The following is a 15,986-nucleotide window of genomic DNA, read 5'->3' on the forward strand; positions in this document are numbered from 1 at the left end:
GTGAGTAAGGAATAGTCAAGGCCAAGCCTAACTGGACTCTGAGGCTTACATCTGAGGAGGGTGCCGTTGGCCCAGAATAGAGATTCCAAACAGGTTTAATTTTAAAATGTGAATGTGACTGGAGTCAGGCCCTTGATTTTAGAAAGAAGCATTCCATGAAGAATGATTGTTTCATTTGAATATTTATCAAATAAAACAAATTGTCTCTAATCAATTATAAGAATTGAGGCAACTCACCTAATTGTAGTTAACCTACTATAAGATGACTGTTAAAATGGTTATTACAAAGCAAAGTGAATGAATTTAATGAGCTCTGACAACATTCAATACTCTTGAGGATGTGGAGCAACAAGAACTCTCATGCATTGCTGATGGGAATGCAAGTGGGTACAGACACTTTGGAAGACAGTTTGGACATGTGTTACAAAACTAAATATGCTCTTACCATATGATTCAGCAATCTTGCTCCTTGGTATTTACCCAAAGGATCTGACAACTTATGTCCACACAAAACCCTGTACACAGATGTTTTTACCAGCTTTATTCATAATTGCTAAAATTTGGAAGCAACCAAGATATCCTTCAGTAGGGGAATGGACAAATAAACTGCAGCACATCCAGACAATGCTGTTCAGAGCTAAAAAGAAATGAGCTACCAAACAATGACAAAACGTGGAGGAAACTTAAAACTTAATTGCATATTATTAAGTGAAAAAAGCTAACCTGAAAAGGCTACATACAGAATGATTCCAAATATATAATTTTCTGGAAAAAGCAGAACTATAGAAAGAGTAAAACGATCAGTGGTTACCAGGTTTGGGGGTGAGAAGGATGAATAGGTGGAGTACAAAGCCTTTTTGAAGCAGTAAAAATACTCTGTATAATGGAAATCTGTCATTATACATTTGTCCAAACCCATAGGATATCCAAAACTAAGAGTGAATCCTAATGTAAACTATGGTCTTCGGGTGATTATGATGTGTCAATATAGGTTCATCAAATGTAACAAATGTACCACTCTGGTGGTGGATGTTAATAATAAGGAAGGCTAAGCATGTGTGGGGACAGGGAGTATATGGGAAATCACTGTACCTTTCCCTCACTTTTGTGGTGAACCTAAAGCTGCTCTTAAAAAAAAATTGTCTTTAAAAAAAGTTATGTGAGGACCTACGTGGAAGGGGAGAGGCAGCGCGCGTGGAGTGTGGAGTTTGAGAGTTTGGAGTACAGAACCAGGGGGTACGTTCAAGATGGCAGAGGAATAAGATGTGGAGATCACCTTCCTCCCCACAAATACATCAAAAATACATATACAAGTGGAACAACTCTTAAGAACACCTACTGAATGCTGGCAGAAGACCTCAGACTTCCCAAAAGATGCCTGAGGGTGACCTAAAGTCAGAGGTGGGGCCAAAACCAAAGCTGAACCCCAGGAGCTGCACAAACAAAGAAGAGAAAAGGAAATTTCTCCCAGTAGCCTCAGGAGCAGCGGATTAAATTCCTACAATCAACCTGATGTAACCTGCATCTATGGAATACCTGAATAGACAACGAATCATCCCAAGACTGAGGCGGTATTTTGGGAGCAACTGTAGACTTGGGGTTTCCTGTCTGTGACTGATTTGTTTCTGATATTTACGTTTCTGTGAGTTTAGTTTTTAGATCTTGTTACCATTGGTGGATTTGTTTATTGGTTTGGTTGCTCTTTTTTTTTTTGGCGGTACGTGGGCCTCTCACTGTTGTGGCCTCTCCCGTTGCGGAGCACAGGCTCCGGATGCGCAGGCTCAGCGGCCATGGCTCACGGGCCCAGCCGCTCCACGGCATGTGGGATCTTCCCAGACCGGGGCACGAACCCGTGTCCCCTGCATCGGCAGGCAGACTCTCAACTACTGCGCCACCAGGGAAGCCCCTGGTTGCTCTTTTTAAAAAAAATTTTTTTTTGATGTTAATAATTTTTAAAAAGTTATTAAATTTTAATTTTTTCTTTCTTTTTTCCTCCACTTTCTTCTGAGCCATGTGGTTGATGGTCTTGGTGCTCCAGCCTGGTGTCAGGCCTGAGCCTCTGTGGTGGGAGAGCTGAGTTCAGGACGTTGGACCACCAGAGACCTCCTAGCCTCACACAATATCAATTGGTGAGAGCTCTCCCAGAGATCTCTGTGTCAATGCTATGACCCAGCTCCACCCAATGGCCAGCAAGTTCCAGTGCTGGATGCACCATGCCAAACAACTAGCAAGACAGGAACACAACCCCACCCATTAGCAGAGAGGCTGCCTAAAATCATACTAAGTTCACAGACACCCCAAAACATACCACCGGATGTGGCCCTGCTCACCAAAAAGACAAGATCCGGCCCCACCCACCAGAACACAGGCACTAGTCCCCTCCACCAGGAAGCATACGCAAGCCACTGAACCCACCTCACTCACTGGGGGCAGACAACAAAAGCAATGGGAACTACAAACCTGCAGCCTGTGAAAAGGAGACCCCAAACACAGTAAGTTGAACAAAATGGGAAGAGAAATATGCAGCAGTTGAAGAGGCAAGGTTAAAACCCACCAGACCAAACAAATGAAGAGGAAATAGGCAGTCTACCCGAAAAAGAATTCAGAGTAATGATAGTAAAGATGATCTAAAATCTTGGAAATAGAATGGAGAAAATACAAGAAACATTTGACAAGGACCTAGAAGAACTAAAGAGCAAACAAACAATGGTGAACAACAAAATAAATGATATTTAAAATTCTCTAGAAGGAATCAATAGCAGAATAACTGAGACAGAAGAACGGATAAGTACCTGGAAGATAAAATAGTGGAAATAACTACTGGAGAGCAGAATAGAGAATAAAGAGTGCAAAGAATTGAGGACAGTCTCAGAGACATCTGGGACAACATTAAATGCACCAACATTTGAATTACAGGTGTCCCAGAAGAAAAAGAGAAAAAGAAAGGGTCTGAGAAAATATTTGAAGAGATTATAGTTAAAAACTTCACTAACATGGGAAAGGAAATAGTCAATCAAGTCCAGGAAGCACAGAGAGTCCTATACAGGATAAATCCAAGGAGAAACACACCAAGACACATATTAATCAAACTATCAAAAATTAAATGCAAAGAAAAAATATAAAAATCAGCAAGGGAAAAGCAAAAATAACATAGAAGGGAATGCTCATAAGGTTAGCAGCTGATCTTTCAGCAGAAACTCTGCAAGCCAGAAGGGAGTGGCAGAACATATTTAAAGTGATGAAAGGGAAAAACCTAAAACCAAGCTTACTCTACCCAGCAAGATCTCATTCACATTCGACGGAGAGATTAAAACATTTACAGACAAGCAAAAGCTAAGAGAATTCAGCACCACCAAACCAGCTTTACAACAAATGCTGAAGGGACTTCTCTAGGCAGTAAACACAAGAGAAGGAAAAGACCTACAATAACAGACCCAAAACAATTAAGAAAATGGTAATAGCAACATACATATCGATAATTACTTTAAATGTGAATGGATTAAATGCTCCAGCCAAAAGACACAGGCTTGTTGAATGGATACAAAAACAAGACCGGTATACATGCTTTCTATGAGAGACCCACTACTTCAGACCTAGGGACAAGTGCAGACTAAAAGTGAGGGGATGGAAAAAGATATTCCATGCAAATGGCAATCAAAAGAAAGCTGGGGTAGCAATACTCATATCAGACAAAGTAGACTTTAAAATAAAGAATGTTACAAGAGTCAAAGAAGGACACTACATAATGATCAAGGGATCAATCCAAGAAGAAGATATAATAATTGTAAATATTTATGCAGCCAACATAGAAACCTCAGTACATAAGGCAAATGTTAACAGCCATAAAAGAGGAAATCCACAGTAACACAATAATAATAGGGGACTTTAACACCCCACTTTCACCAATGGACAGATCATCCAAAATGAAAATAAATAAGAAAAAACAAGCTTGAAATGACACATCAGACAAGATGGACTTAACTGATATTTATAGGATATTCCACACAAAGACAACAGAATGAACTTTCTTCTCAAGTGCTCATGGAACATTCTTTTCTGACCACAAAGCTATAAGACTAGATATCAATTACAGGAAAAAAAAAAACTGTAAAAAATACAAACACATGAAGGCTAAACAATACACTACTAAATAACCAAGAGATCACTGAAGAAATCAAAGAGGAAATAAAAAAATACCTAGAAGCAAATGTCAATGAAAACATGATGACCCAAAACCTATTGGGATGCAGCAAAAACGGTTCTAAGAGGGAAGTTTATAGCAATACAGTCCTACCTCAAGAAACAAGAAAAATCTCATATAAACAACTTAACCTTATACCTAAAGCAATTAGAGAAAGAAGAACAAAAAAACCCCAAAGTTAGCAGAAGGAAAGAAATCATAAAAATCAGATCAGAAATAAATGAAAAAGAAATGAAGGAAACAAGAGCAAAGATCAATAAAAGTAAAAGCTGGTTCTTTGAGAAGATAAAAAATATTGATAAACCATTAGCCAGACTCATCACGTAAAAAAAGGGAGAAGACTCAAATCAACGGAACTGGAAATGAAAAGGTGAAGTAACAACTGACACTGGAGAAATACAGAGGATCGTGAGAGATTACTACAAGCAACTGTATGCCAATAAAGTGTACAATCTGGAAGAAATGGACAAATTCTTAGAAAAGCACAACCCTCCAAGACTGAACCAGGAAGAAACAGAAAATATAATCAGACCAATCATAATCAATGAAATTAAAACTGTGATTAAAGGTCTTCTAACAAACAAAAGCCCAGGACCAGATGGCTTCACAGGCTAGTTCTATCAAACATTTAGAGAAGAGCTAATACCTATCCTTCTCAAACTCTTCTCTTCCAAAATATAGCAGAGGGAGGAACACTCCCAAACTCATTCTACAATGCCGCCAGCACCCTGATACCAAAACCAGACAAAGATGTCACAATTAAAGAAAACTACAGGACAATATCACAGATGAACATAGATGCGAAAATCCTCAAGAAAATACTAGCACACAGAATCCAGCAGCATATTAAAGGATCATACAGCATGATTAAGTGGGGTTTATCCCAGGAATGCAAGGATTCTTCAGTATATGCAAAGCAATCAATGTGATACACCATATTAACAAATTGAAAGATTAAAAACCATATGATCATTTCAATAGATGCAGAAAAAGTTTTCAACAAAATTCAACACCAATTTTGATAAAAACTCTCCAGAAAGTAGACATAGAAGGAACCTACCTCAACATAATAAAGACCATATATGACAAACCCACAACCAACATCGCTGTCAGTGGTGAAAAACTGAAAGCATTTCCACTAAGATCAGGAACAAGAAAAGGTTGTCCACTCTCACCACTATTATTCAACATAGTTTTGGAACATTTAGCCACAGCCTTCAGAGAAGAAACAGAAATATGAGGAATCCAAATTAGAAAAGAAGAAGTAAAACTGTCACTGTTTGCAGATGTCATGATACTACACACAGAGAATCCTAAAGATGCTACCAGAAAACTCCTAAAGCTAATCAATGAATTTGGTAAAGTAGCAGGATATAAAATTAATGCACAGAAATCTCTTGCATTCTTATACACCAACGATGAAAAATCTGAAAGAGAAATAAAGGAAACACTCCCAATTACCACTGCAACAAAAAGAATAAAATACCTAGTAATAAACCTACCTAAGGAGACAAAAGACTTGTATGCAGAAAACTATAAGACACTAATAAAAGAAATTAACGATGATACAAACAGATGGAGGAATATACTATGTTCTTGGATTGGAAGAATCAACATTGTGAAAATGACTATACTACCCAAAGCAATCTACAGATTCAATGCAATCCCTATCAACTACCAATGGCATTTTTCACAGAACTAGAACAAAAAATTCACAATTTGTATAGAAACACAAAAGACCCTGAATAGCCAAAGCAATCTTGAGAAAGAAAAACAGCGCTGGAGAAATCAGGGTCCTTGCATTCAGACTATACTACAAAGCTACAGTAGTCAAGACAGTATGGTACTGACACAAAAACAGAAATTTAGATCAATGGAACAGGATAGAAAGCCCAGAGATAAACCCACGCACATATGGTCACCTTATCTTTGATAAAGGAGACAAGAATATACAATGGAGAAAAGACAGTCTCTTCAATAAGTGGTGCTGGGGAAACTGGACAGCTACATGTAAAAGAATGAAATTAGAACACTCCCTAATACCATACACAAAGATAACCTCAAAATGAATTCAACACCTAAATGTAAGGCCAGACACTATAAAACTCTTAGAGGAAAACATAGGCAGAACACTCTCTGACATAAGTCACAGCAGGATCCATTTTGACCCACTTCCTAGAGAAATGGAAATAAAAACAAAAATAAACAAGTGGGACCTAATGAAACTTAAAAGCTTTTTCACAGCAAAGGAAACCATAAACAGCATGAAAAGGCAACCCTCAGAATGGGAGAAAATATTTACAAGTGAAGCAACTGACAAAGGATTAATCTCCAAAATATACAAGCAGCTCATGCAGCTTAATATGAAAAAAAAAACAACACAATCCTGAAATAGGCAGAAGACTTAAAAAGACATTTCTCCAAAGAAGACATACAGATTGCCAACAAACACATGAAAAGATGCTCAACATCACTAATCATTAGAGAAATGCAAATCAAAACCACAGTTAGGTATTACGTCACATGGTCAGAATGCTCATCATCCAAGTATCTACAAACAATAAATGCTGCAGAAAGTGTGGAGAAAGGCAAACCCTCTTGCACTGTTGGTGGGAATGTAAATTAATACAGCCACTGTGGAGAACAGTATGGAGGTTCCTTAAAAAACTAAAAAGAGAACTACCATATGACCCAATAATCCCACTACTGGGCATATACCCTTACAAACCATAATTCAAAAAGAGTCATGTACCTCAATGTTCTTTGCAGCACTATTTACAACAGCCAGGACATGGAAGCAACCTAAGTGTCCATCGACAGGTAAATGGATAAAGAAGATGTGGCACATATATACAATGGAATATTACTCAGCCATAAAAAGGAACGAAATTGAGTTATTTGTAGTGAGGTGGATGGACCCAGAGTCTGTCACACAGAGTGAAGTAAGTCAGAAAGACAAAAACAAACACCATATATATGGAATCTGAAAAAAAAAAGTTCTGATGAAGCTAGGGGCAGGACAAGAATAAAGACGCAGACGTAGAGAATGGACTTGAGGACTCAGGGAGGGGGAAGGGTAAGCTGGGACGAAGTGAAAGAGTAGCATTGATATATATACCCTACCAAATATAAAATAGATAGCTAGTGGGAAGCAGTCACATAGCACAGGGAGATCAGTTCTGTGTTATGTGACCACCTAGAGGGGTGGGATAGGGAGGGTGGGAGGGAGAAGAAAGAGGGAGGGGATATCGGTATATAGGTATAAATATAGCTGATTCAGTTTGCTATACAGCAGAAACTAACACAACATTGTAAAGCAATTATAATTCAATAAAGATGTTAAAAAGAAAATGTTATGTGACTTGCAAATTATCAGGACAATGTTAAGAAGAGGAAACGGGAAAAGCAACCATTTTTCCAAGGAAAAGTAATCAATAGATGCCAACCCTGAGATAATCCAGATATTGGAAGTATTAAAGACTATAAAGCAGGTATAACTATGCTGCCTAAGACAATGTTGTGCTCTTCAAATGGATGAAGGTATGGAAGTCCTCATGGGGGAATATAAACCATATAAAGAACTGATCGCTAGTTTTGGTATGGAGAATATTACATCTAATATAAGAAATTCATTCTATGCGCTCAATGGCACAGTGGAGAAGACAGGAGGGACAGTGAGTTTAGGATAGAGAAGCAAAAATTTAGAGAATATAAACTTTAAGGAAAACAAGCAAACAAACAAGTGTCGAACGTTGTGGGATAATGAGAGGTCTAATATTAATTCATGTCAGTGGGATCCCAGAAGGAAAGAGATGAAGAAAGGAGATAGCATTCAGATAATAGGATTGTAGTAGATTAGGAAAGGTTAAGAATCAAAAGCTAAATTATTAGAATAATAAGGTCTGTTAAATTTATTCCATAAACATGAATATACAGAATCTTTGATTTGTGAATATTATTAAGCCTCACAAATTAAATTAAATTTATTTAATTATTAAGCCTCACAAATTAAAAAAAATTAAACTGTAGAAAATCATGAAAATAATGAAACAGCATGAATCAAATCTAAGAAAATTTGCATAGGGAATTTTGACAAACATTAAAAAATTGACAGATGTATTGTGTTTATGGACTGATGCATTAATACTGTAAATATCATTTGTATCCAAGTAAATCTATACATTCAAACAACAATCAAAATTTTAACAAAATATTTAACACTGTTCTAATATGTATATGAAAACATAAATGATCAATAGCCAAAATCTTTAATGGGAACAAATTTGAAATATTGATACTTTCAGCTATAAATATGTGCTATAGAAAATGTGGTTAAACCAGTGTAGTATTGCACAATAATATACAAACAGATAATTTTAACAAAATAATCCAGAAAAAGACCTACACACATATAGACATCATGTATACAAATTAAAGTTTTATATATCCTATGATACAGTAGTTTTATTTCTATTTAAAATTCTTATAATTTCATGTGCATCAGAAGAAAGGTATAAGGATAGTGATGGCAGATTTATTCATACTAGCCCCAGTCTGGATACTTTTCAAATGTGTATCAACAGCAGTATTCTTAGTAAAAGGTGGTACATTAATGCAATAGGATATTATATAGCAATGAAAATTAATAACAGCTTCAAGAATCAATATGTATGAAACTTACAAATATTGGGAAAATAAATTTATAGAAGAATATATATATTTTGTAAAGTTAGTAAACAGGCAAAATTATTTTTAAACATAGTGGTTTTCTCTCAGCATTAGGCAGAGAACTATGAGCATAAAGGAACACACAGGGAAACTAAGTTTCTGTGAGTATAATCGTTAATTTTATATGTCAACTTGAATGGGCCATGGGATGTCCAGATAATCTGATTAAACATTATTCTGGGTATGTCTGTGAAGGTGTGGTGTTTTTGGATGAGATTAGCATTTGAGTTGGTAGACTGAGTAAAGCAGATTGCTCTCCCTAGCATGAGTGGGCCTCATCCACTCAGTCAAAGGCCTGAATAGAACAAAAAGGCTGATCTACTTTAAGAGGAAACTCCTCCTGCCTGAATGTCTTTGATATGAAACATGGATCTTTTCCTACCTTCAGTCTCAAATTGAAACATCAGCTTTTCCTAGATTTCAAGTTGGCTAGCCTTCAGACTGGAGCTACACCATCAGCTCTGCTAGACACCCACCTTGCTTACGGCAGATCTTGGGCCTTGTCAGCATCCATAATCGAGTAAGCCCATTCCTTATCATGATCTGTCTGTCTCTCAAAGTTTTCAGAGTATAGGTCTGTTAGCTCCTTGATTAAATTTACTGGTTCTGTTTCTCTGGAGAACTCTAATAGAGGCAATAATCAATATCCTAATTTAGTAGGATAATTATAAGAATTTTTATTTCATAATCATTCTTCAAAATCTACATATTTTCCTTTCTTCTGTATTATGCATTCCTCAACAAAACAAAACACACACAAGTAAAAAAAAAAAAAAAGTAACTACCATCTCTCTCCAAAATCATACTTATGGAATCCCTATCACTTTTTCTTTGCTGGGGTCTCTTACGCAATCTGCCTTTGAATTTTAGTACAACAATGGCTGTCCCACAAATAAAACTCTTCCCTAGAAGTTAAACTTTCAATTCTCACCAGATATTTTATGAAGTTTTCTATTTTTTACTTCCATTCTTCTTAAATCTCCAGTAATTTTGGTAGTGATTTAATTCTTGCAAAACACTGGTAGGTGAATCACTTCGTCTTTTTCAGGTTTCCCCTCATGTTCAAACATGAGTGGGAAAAGGAAATAGAAAGTCATCAAATAATATAGTTTAATTTTGGCCTAAGATAGATCAAAGTTTCTGAGAGGAACATATTTCTGATGCATTACTTGACTGGCTAAATATAGCACAGCAGGTAAATCGACTTGTCTTGAAAGTGCCCTGGGCAGAAGGACCCTCCCATTATTACAGGGGTCTCAGGGCATTTTTAAACTCCTTGTAGTTTATGGAACTTTTTCTTTGTGATGTTTCTGGAGAGAAGATATATAGTTTCCATCATATTTTAAAAGACGTCCCAGAAAAACCATGAGGGGTTGCTGGTCCAATTTTTCGGGACTGCAGATGGTGCTAGTTATTTCATACTATTCTTAAATATTGTATTAGAATTACCAACAGAAAACTAGATTAGGACAGATAATTGGAGAAAGAAGTGCCAATTATAGGGACATGATAAATCCAATTATAATTTCTGTGCTTCAGAAGTGATCACAGTGCACTTGATGCACTCCTGTGAGATATGTTTATAAGTAATGTAGAATATCTTATGTTTGACTTGGATGTGGAAATTAGTAGAGAGATAAAGGATGGCTAATTTTGGATCAACTATATTGTTTCTTGGTTCACAGGATAGATGGTGACACAGACTGAAAAACAAATGCTCTAAATTACTAAATTATCTCTTTGTTACCTGACATATGTCATGAGGCTTTCCAGAGTGCCACTTTTCTTTCCAAAAGAATACTAAAGCACAAAAATAACTGCATCAGTAATTGGAAACGTTCATTTAATCAACTTTGTTTTATGAAATATCAAGACATGGTTAACTGACAAAAAATATGTAGTAGGACTCTGTAACATACACAATTCTTTAAAAATCAAAGTTTTATAGTTTATTCTTATGGTTTGTTAAATGTGTCTGGCCAGTGAATTGCATTATATAAACTATAATAAAATATATGTATTAATAATATACACGATTCTAAAGGCATACTGAACATATCATGCCCTATTTTCATCATTGTGTATATATTTGTAAATACATACAATCACACTTGCATACATACACATGGATATATATACACACATACATATATACATACATACACTTATATACATATATGAAGATAAATATGCTTACATGAGCTAAAAAGCAAACATGTCTACACATGTATATGTGTATAAATAATCATTAGTTATAAATTATAATATCCCTACAAAAGTGTAAAAACTCTAAATAATACATTAAATCACTAGTTTATTGAAAAATATAGAATAAGCTCTGTTAGAGTTAATAATGTTAGGTATTTTAATTAATCAGAGTGGCCAGTTATTTGAGAGGCAAACATTTTCAAAGAATTAACATTAAATAAAATGCACTTCATTCTAAAAAAATACTGAAAATATTCTGGGGGGGTGGAATTTGAGAACATTACAATATCAGTGATTCGGATTAACTGTATTAACTTATACAAGTTTCTCCTGTCTTAAATACAGAGTTATTAGGTAATAGCTCCACACTCCAGAATGCTCAAGATTAGCCTTTGGTACATGCCAGACATTAGATATATATGATGATACAAAAACAAGTAAATTCAAAATTTTTTCTTCTAGTTTTCTAAAAACAATACCATTTGACATTTTAATTTTGCCTTAAAATGTTTTTTTTTAAATTAAAAATATTTTTTTCATCTTTATTAGGTTATAATTGCTTTACAATGTTGTGTTAGTTTCTGCTGTACAACGAACTGAATCAGCTATATGTATACCTATATCACCCCCCTCTTGGGCCTCCCTCCTACCCTCCCCATCCCACCCCTCTAAGTTGTCACAAAGCACCAAGTTGATCTCCCTATGCTACATAGCAGCTTCCCACTAGCATGTGTCAAGTCTATTCTCTATGTCTGTCTCTATTCCTGCCCTGCCACTAGGTTCATCAGTACCATTTTTCTAGATTCCATATATACACGTTAATTTTTGGTATTTGTTTTTTTTTCTTTCTGACTTACTTCACTCTGTATGACAGATTCTGGGTCCATCCACCTCACGACAAATGACTCAATTTCATTCCGTTTTATGGCTGAGTAATACTCCATTGTATATAAGTACCACGTCTTTATCCATTCATCTGTCAATGGATATTTAGGTTGGTTCCATGTCCTGGCTATTGTAAATAGTGCTGCAGTGAACATTGGGGTACATGTATCTTTTTGAATTATGGTTTTCTCAGGGTATATGCCCAGTACTGGGATGGCTGGGTCATATGGTAGTTCTCTTTTTAGTTTTTTAAGGAACCTCCATACTGTTCTCCATAGTGGCTGTATCAATTTACATTCCCACCAAGAGTGCAAGAGGGTTCGTTTTTCTCCACACCCTCTCCAGCATTTATTGTTTGTAGATTTTTTGATGATGGCCATTCTGACCATGTGCGGTGATACCTCACTGTGGTTTTGATTTGCATTTCTCTAATGATTAGTGATGGTGATAATCCTTTCATGTGTTTGTTGACCATCTGTATGTCATCTTCGGATTTGTTTGTTTTTTTGATATTGAGCTACATGAGCTGCTTGTATATTTTGAGATTGTTGCTTCATTTGCAAATATTTTCTCCCATTCTGAGGATCTTTTCATCTTGTTTATGGTTCTCTTTAAAATCTTCATGGGGGAAAACCTGTACACGTCATCATTTGGGCATGAAAATGTGCCAAAATGCGATAAATATCAGCTTACTTTCTGTGAAAGTGTCAGTCAGCATGGTATTCATTACATTGTTAAAGAGTAAATCCTGTATAAAACCTAAAATGTATTTGACTCCAAATATAAAACAGAAAATAATAAACTAATTGCTAAAGATTCTAGATGTATAATGTTCTAATATTATGATTAGAAAAGCAATTTCTAGTATTTATGAACAATGATTCCAAAGACATAGTAAATGTTTAGAGAGTTTATTACGACCATAACCATACTGATACCAAAGCTCTTCGGGCCAGTAAGATGGACTAGAAAGGAGTACATAGTCCAAAGAAAAGAGATATCTACAAGGTCTTTAACATTAGAAAGTTTGAATTTCATTGAATTGGAGTAAGATTTTCTTTAAAACATCAAAATAAACCAGCTCTACACATACAAAGCTCATTATCACAGTCTTTGTTACCTATTGTCCTATGACTGAGAACATTTTGTCCAAATATCTGATTATTTATGGTGGGAGGGCAAGTTTGTTACCAGCTACTCAAGTATGTGTAGAAGTGGAAGTGACGTTGAAATATTTTATTCTTGTGACTCCAAGTAGATATAATTCCTCTGTATATAAGGCAGAGATTGCAGGAATTGAATAAAAGGGGATATTTTTATTGTCATCTAAGATAGAAATTAGTGAAATAGAATGTCACAAAAATTCATAGTTAGAAACATAATTAAGAATGGTTTTGTAAATTAAATGACTATTATCAGGCCTATAACCTTCAAAATATCTTAGTTACAAATATAAAATATAGAGATATTGAATAGTAAAGTAAAAGTGAATTTTCATTTATGCAAGGGAAAGTTTAAATAATAAAAACATGAACCAAAAATATTAAACGTTTAAAAGGGTACATGGAGAATAAAGTGACTAAATTTTGACAAAAAAGTAAAATGTGTACTCTCAGAAATCTGTCATCTGTAGGATGTGAGAATTTTTTCTTTTTTTCTTTTCTTTTTTCTTTTTTCTTTCTTAAATATTTATTGATCATATTCCAAAATCCTTTCTAAGTAAATCTTTTTTTAAAAAATTAATTTATTTTTGGCTGTGTTGGGTCTTCGTTGCTGCGCACAGGCTTTCTCTAGTTGCGGCAAGCGGGGGCTACTCTTCGTTGCAGTAAGCTAACTTCTCATTGTGGTGGCTTCTCTTGTTGCGGAGCATGGGCTCTAGGTGCGTGGGCTTCAGCAGTTGTGGCATGTGGGCTCAGTAGTTGTGGCGCACAGGCTCAGTAGTTGTGGCGCATGGGCTTAGTTCCTCTGCGGCATGTGGGATCTTCCCAGACCAGGGCTCGAACCTATGTCCCCTGCAATGACAGGCAGATTTTTATCCACTGTGCCGCCAGGGAAGTCCCCTAAGTTAATAGTTTTAAAATCAATAAGTTATATACACAGTCTAAAGTTGGGAAGAATTTTAAATCATATTTTTTGTGGGAGTTCAAAACTTCCTATTATAATTTCTTATAATAGGAAGAAAGGTGAGGTGATAAATTTTCCAACTATCAATTTCTTATTATTAGATTTTCATTTTAATTTGTTCTTTATCTCTGCATATGTTCTCCCAGCAAAAGCACTTCTCAGATAGCTGGTTTATATGGGTGATTGTGTTTTGTATGTGTCCTCTAATAATACATGAAAACGGCATGTCCCAACCCCAAAGATATGTTTTCTTAAACAGGATCAAAATACTAAGGACTGAAGTGGTAAAATGTTAATGATTGTTTAAGCATCCTCTAAAAAGTAGGAAAGCAAGTAGAATGAAATGTTGGCATCAGGGCCCTTTTTGTGCCTGAAATTGAACCATGTAGTAATTGACTGTTCTGCTCAGACATCTCAGTGCAGCAAAGAGATTTAACTCCTAGTATTTCACATGTACTATTGAGATCACATAGCCAAACAAAACTTCTCATAAATGTAACCACTGTGTAGCAATTTTATCCATAATAATAAATTTTCAAAAATATACTGACCCTTAGGATTAAATTTTAAAGAAAGAAACAAAAGCAAAAGCAAGAATGGTCACAGTAGCTATGTGTTTTAAATACTACTCACCTGATTCTTAAGTGCAGCCTGAGTTGAGATCTGTTAGCTTTCATCCTGCTCAGAGTTTTCAGTCTTGTTTAGGGTCTGATAGATTGGTGTTTTCACCTTAAAACCACTCTAGTTCATGACATGCTATCTTTAAAACTGTTCTTTAAACAATACTGAAATTTTACTCTCCTTGATCACAATTTTCATTCAGCATAATTAATTCTAAATGATTTTCTGACTATTTTCAAAGTTTAAATGAATCCTTAAATGGTAAAGATTTGCTATCATTCTAGACATAAAGAGGAAGCAGCAATCCCCAAGAGCACTTATTAAACTATTTTGTACAATGATAGCATGGTTCCAAGGTAAGTGGAATGGACCAGTACCTTTGGAAATGTTCAAGTTCTAATATATTTTAAAAGTAGTTTCATTATTTTATAGTGACAACTAATACTATAAATAGGGAGATATAATTTCTCTCAAACATTTCTAGTAATCGTGGAGTTTGTATATTAAAAGTCAGCAATTCAGTTCTCCTGAATTGGAACTGCTGAAATTTAATCTAGATTGAGTATATGTTTACTGTTGTACTTTTTAAAAAATAAAAACCTTAAAATGCACTGGAGCATATGAGTTTTCAAGGGAAATGTTTAGCATATATAAAAGAAATTATTTAAGAACTTCAACAGCATTATGGTTAATTAAAAGCATTTTTTTATCTTATGGTGAAAACAGTCTTTCTTTAAAGGATTTCTCAATTTCAAAATTATTTTATCAACAAGATTTTAAAAGAAATATAGGTTTTTAAAAAATGTTTTCAACATTTGGAACTATTATACTTTCCAAGTGTAATATATTGACAGAAAGGGACCATAAGCAACTATCTATATAAAATTATATTAAGCTTTCAAGCCTAAATGTATACACTTCCACTGGAAATGAAATAGCCACATGTATCAGGAGCAGAGGCAATCTCTCTCAGTGGAGCGTCTCTCAGTGGAGTTGCTAAGGAGGGGTAGCAGCTGTCAGTGAAAACATAAATGCAAGATAGGTCCTAGTGTGCCATTGTCCCTTGAAACATGGAGCTAAACAACTCATGTTCATGAAGAACTGTCACAAACAGCCTATGCATTGACACTCTCAGGGAATTTCAGAGGTATCCATGACCCTCTTAAGCCAAACTTGGCATCAGAAAAGCCACATCCTCATTCAGAGTTGGTGCTCCTGA

General features: G+C 35.4%; 2 long non-coding RNA genes across 2 annotated transcripts in view; one reads left to right on the plus strand and one right to left on the minus strand.

The window, feature by feature from the left end:
- LOC137205689 (uncharacterized) overlaps positions 1–15,986 on the plus strand; it is an 85,956-nt gene that overhangs the window by 63,417 nt on the left and 6,553 nt on the right. The window lies entirely within an intron of this gene.
- The window catches only part of LOC137205690 (uncharacterized), a 149,346-nt gene continuing 146,319 nt past the window's right edge, over positions 12,960–15,986 (minus strand). The window contains exon 3 of the long non-coding RNA XR_010934259.1: positions 12,960–14,034. This is a non-coding gene — a long non-coding RNA (uncharacterized lncRNA). The remainder of the gene's footprint in view (positions 14,035–15,986) is intronic.

This window comes from Pseudorca crassidens, chromosome 14 (assembly GCF_039906515.1).
Source record: "Pseudorca crassidens isolate mPseCra1 chromosome 14, mPseCra1.hap1, whole genome shotgun sequence".
Classification (NCBI taxonomy): Eukaryota; Metazoa; Chordata; class Mammalia; order Artiodactyla; family Delphinidae; genus Pseudorca; species Pseudorca crassidens.